General features: G+C 53.6%; 1 pseudogene; it reads right to left on the minus strand.

Annotated features, from left to right (window-relative positions):
- Positions 1–4,376: 4,376 nt before the first annotated feature.
- On the minus strand, positions 4,377–4,551 carry LOC139269984 (U2 spliceosomal RNA; annotated as a pseudogene).
- Between the last annotated feature and the right edge of the window lie 444 nt (positions 4,552–4,995).

The raw sequence follows: 4,995 nt of genomic DNA on the forward strand, positions 1-4,995 counted from the left end.
GATCACCTGCATGACAATAAGCTAGCAACCCTCAGCCAACATAGATTTTTTTTATTTCAAAATATACTTTATTCATATAAAAATTTGTACAGTACATTCAAAAGCAGTTCAGTACACTTAGCTGTGGTCAGCAATCCCATACACTACATTTGGGTGCTGAAGGCAGTTCCGTTCGATACATTTCCTTGCTTTTCAGTTCAAGTACAATTCGGTACAATACGGGATACATTGTAGTACATTCAACAAATTACATTACATGTGTCACTGTACAGTACACGGGGTACATTTACATTTTTCTTTTCAACGTGCATTACAAAACAGACCTTGCATTGTACATGGCACTACATAGGTGTTTACAGATCATGGTGCTCCATGTACACAAAAAAGAAGTTACAAGTACAGCCCGAGGGGAGTTTTGTACGGATTCCTATCCCCGGGTTTACCGTGGCAGAAGGGCATTAAACTGTGGCCCTTCCCCACCGTGCCTTTGCGGCGACTGCACCAATTTTAAGTGCGTCCCTCAGCACGGGATCTTGGATTGCGCCAGTCTGCAACACGCAGACGTTGACATCTCCTTGCTCTGGAAAACCAGCAAGTTTCGGCAAGACCAAAGAGCGTCTTTGACCGAGTTGATGGCCCTCCAGCAGCAGGTGATGTCTGTCTCGGTGTGTGTCCCTGGGAACAGCCCGTAGAGCACAGAGTCCTGTGTTACGGAGCTGCTCGGGATGAACCTCGACAGCAACCACTGCATCTCTTTCCAAACCTGCCTTGCGAAGGCGCAATCCTGAAGGAGATGGGTGACAGTCTCGTCCGCACCACAGCCGACTCGGGGGCACCGTGCCGTGTTGCTGAGACGTCGGCTGTGCATGAACGCTCTGACGGGTAAGGCCCTCCTCACCGCCAACCAAGCTACGTCTTGGTGCTTGTGTGACAGCTCTGGCGATGAGACGTTCTGCCAAATGAGTTCGACAGTCCGCTCAGGGAACCACCCGACAGGGTCCACCCTCTCCTTCTTTCGTAGGGCGTCCAGGACATTACGTGCTGACCACTGTTTGATGGCCTTGTGGTCAAAGAGGTTTTTTGTGAAAAACTTTTCCACGAAGGACAGGTGGGCAGGCATGGTCCAGCTGGTGGGGGCGTTTCGCGGCAGCGTGGCCAAGCCCATCCTTCACAATAAAGGGGACAGGTAGAACCTCAGCACGTAGTGACACTTGGTGTTTGCGTACCGGGGGTCTGTGCACAGCTTGATGCAGCCGCACACAAAGGTGGCCATCAGGATGAGGGCCAGGTTCGGAACATCCTTTCCTCCACTGTCCAGAGATTTGTACATTGTGTCTCTGCGGACACGGTCCATTTTGGACTCCAGACAAAGTGGAAGACGGTCCGGGTAACTGCCGCGGCACAGGAGCGAGAGATGGGCCAGACCTGTGCCACGTACAACCCCGAGAGCGCCTCACTCCTGATGACCAGGTTCTTTCCTGCCATGGAGAGGAAGCACAGCTTCCACCATCCCAGTTTTTGCTTCACTTTGGCGATACGCTCTTCCCAGTTTTTGGCGCATGCCCCGTCCGCTCCGAACCATATTCCCAACACCTTCAGGAAATCTGGCTTGACGGTGAAGGGAATGGAGGCTCGGTCGGTCCAGTTGCCAAAGAGCATGGCCTCGCTCTTGCTGCGATTGATCTTTGCTCCCGAGGCCAGTTCAAACTGGTCGCAGATTGCGAGCAATCTGCGGACCAACTGCGGATCCGAGCAAAAGACGTCGACGTCGTCCATGTACAGGGAGGTCTTGACCTGAGCGCCTCCACTGCCTGGGATCGTCACCCCTCTAATGCCCGCATACTTCCTGATGGACTCGGCAAAGGGCTCAATACAACACACAAACAAGACAGACGAGAGAGGACATCCTTGCCTGACTCCAGATCTGATTGGAAAGCTTTGAGTTTCCCACCCGTTGATTAGGACTGCACTACTGATGTCTGTGTAGAGCAGTTGGACCCAATTGCAGATACCCTCCCCAAACCCTATTTTGGAAAGCACGTCCATCAGGTACGTGTGCGATATCCCGTCAAAGGCTTTCTCCTGGTCTAAGCTGATTAAGCAGGTGTTCACCCTCCTGTCCCGCACGTCGGCGATCGTATCCCTGAGTAGCACGAGGCTATCAGAGATCTTCCTGCCGGGGACAGCGCAGGTCTGGTCCGGGTGAATCACCAGCTCAAGAGCAGACTTGACCCTGTTGGCGATGACCTTTGACAGGATCTTGTAGTCCACATTTAGAGCGAAATGGGCCGCCAGTTTTTGATTTCCTCCCTCTCCCCCTTCTGCTTGTCGATGAGGGTGATGATGCCTTTCCTCATCGATTATGACATGCTGCCGGCCAGAAGCATACCCTCGTACACTTCCAGCAGGTCTGGGCCTATCCAGTCCCACAGAGCCGAATACAGCTCGACCAGTAAGCCGTCGCTTCCGGGAGTTTTATTCGTCTCGAAGGACCGGATGGCCTTTGTCAGCTCGTCCAGAGTTAGCGGGTGGTCCAGACTCTCTCGCTTGCTGTCGTCTAAGACCTCCGAAATAGACGAAAGGAAAGACTGGGAGGCCGCGCGGTCTGTGGGCTTGACGTTGTACAGCCTGGCATAGAAGGATTTGCTGATTCTCTGCATGTCAGGCTGCGAAGACGTCACAGAACCGTCTTCTTCCTTTCGGCTGGTGATCACAGAGCTCCCCCGTGTACCTTTTGGAAGAAGAAATGCAAACACGTCTCATCCTGCTCGACGGAGCGGACTCTGGAGCGGAAGATGATCTTGGAAGACTCTGAGGCAAAGAGCGAGGCTTGCTGGCCCTTCGCCTGGGCTGGGCTGGCATGGTTGTCGTCCTCTGCCGTGGGGGTGTTTCGACCAGGGGACTGCTGCAGTTCTGTCATTAAGTCCGATATGTCCTCTGCACTGTCCTCGCCTGGTGTTGGTGGTTCCCTCTTTTCCTCAGTTGCGGCGGTCTCGAGCTGGTGTACTTCGATCGCTGTGTCGCTCCCGGTATTCCGGAGGTGGGGTGTGCTGGGCACTTCGCTGCTCCCGTTATCCCGGAGCTGGTCTGCATTGGTCGCTTCTTCGCTCTCGGTGTTCCGGAGCTCGTGTGCGCTGGGCACTTTGCTGCTCGCAGGTTCTTGGAGCAGGGCTGTGCTGGTCGCTTCACTGCTCCCGGTCGCCTGTGGCTGTGGGTTGGCGTATTGCCTCTTGTTTTGGTGTCGGTGGTGAGAGGCTTTTTCTCACCTTTCCTCATCAGACGAGCTGCCGCCGCTGCTGTCTGTCGAGGTTGCTAGCCGCCTCTTCCCTGTCGTTTCCGCAGGGGCCCTTGCTCGCCTGTTCTCCTTACGCTTGCGGGCCTTTTTCTTGATGGTCTCCCATCCCGCTTCATCGTCTGCTGTCTTCTCGTTGCTGGACTCGGTGCGCTGGGGGAGAGCTTCGCTGCTGGGTGCTGGTGTCTCGCAACTCACCGTGGCAGGCTTCACTTCCTCGCCGACTTGTTCCGAAGCCACGGGGGGAGGGTGTGGCTCTCCTCTGGAGCGTTGTGTTCCTCAGCTTCCTCCTCCTCTGGTGCATTGTTCTTTGCTGCCTGCGCATAGCTGAAGTTGCACTTGGGGCAGCTTTTGTAAAGGTGCCCAGCCAGACCACAGAGGTTGCAGCACTTGGTCTCCTTACAGTCCTTTGTCTGGTGGCCTTCGTTGTTGCAGTTTCGGCAGATGACAGTTTTGCAGCTTGCCGTCACATGGCCTGCCTTCCCGCAGGTCCGGCACACGTTGGGTTGGCCGGCGTACACCATGTAGCCCCGACTTCCTCCGACGGCAAAGCTGGAGGGGGGGTGCAGGATGGTTCCGCTGGCGTCCACCTTCATGGTGACCTGGATCTGGCGCTTGCTGGTCCATATCCCGTGCAAGTCTTTCAAGTCGCTGCTGTTTCCTGCCCCATCGACATACCTGGCGAGGAAAGTCAGCACATCAATGACCGGGATGTGGGGGTTGTACATCTGCAATGTGATAGTGCGTCTTCTCTGCGACGGGAGGCTGAACAGTGGCTCCCAAGTTAGCACTGAGCGCAGAGGTTCACTCGCCTCCTTCAAACCCTTCAGGAACTTCAGGCAGAGGGTGACGGTTCTGAAGGTGACATCGAAGTAACCTCTCTTCGGGAGGTCCTGCAAGGCGAAGATGTCGGCGACTTTCATGCCGCATGTTCCAAGCAGGATTTTTTTCACGAACAGGTCCCGGTTGATCGTTGCCTATCCATCCACTTTCTTCACCGTCACTCGGATGGTGTTTCGGACGCCCTGGGTCGCCGCTCGGTTGGCCGCCCTCCGGGTGGCAGATTCATCCTTTCAATGTGTCTTTTGGCCAAAGCGTTCAATCTGTTGTGGTGTCAGTTCGGCACCTTGGCGGGCCCGGAGGCCAGAGCCTGAGCCAGCAAAACTGGAAAAACGAGTTTCTGCAATCAGTCAATTTGCATATGAATGTCCAATCAACAGATACTACACTTGATCTTAGCCAAAAGGCCGAGAAGCGAGAATGCATAAAAAGAGAGTGCCATTGAGCAGCAACACTTCAAAGCACTCAGCACTCCCTTTCAGGCCCTCAGCCAACATAGATTTAGAAGAGGAAGATTCGGCCTAACCAACCACCTTGATTTTTATTTTCAGGAAACGACATCCCAAGTAGACTGGGGAGCTCTTTGGCAAGGTGTTCCTTGCCTTCCAATAAGTCTAAAGTACATAGATCTCTTTCAATTTCATCCTTAGTTCTTTCAAAACCATTCATGATTTGCTATTTATTTATTTTTCCCATGTACACCACTTTACAATTGTCTGTATTAAATTTAATCTGCCATTGTTCCACTCCCTTGCATATTTAACTCATATTTGGTAGCTCCAAAGCTACCTCCACAGCTTTGGCTCTCACTCCTCATCATCATCATAGGCAGTCCCTCGGAATCGAGGAGGACTTGCTTCCAC

Source organism: Pristiophorus japonicus, chromosome 8 (assembly GCF_044704955.1).
Source record: "Pristiophorus japonicus isolate sPriJap1 chromosome 8, sPriJap1.hap1, whole genome shotgun sequence".
Lineage (NCBI taxonomy): Eukaryota > Metazoa > Chordata > Chondrichthyes > Pristiophoridae > Pristiophorus > Pristiophorus japonicus.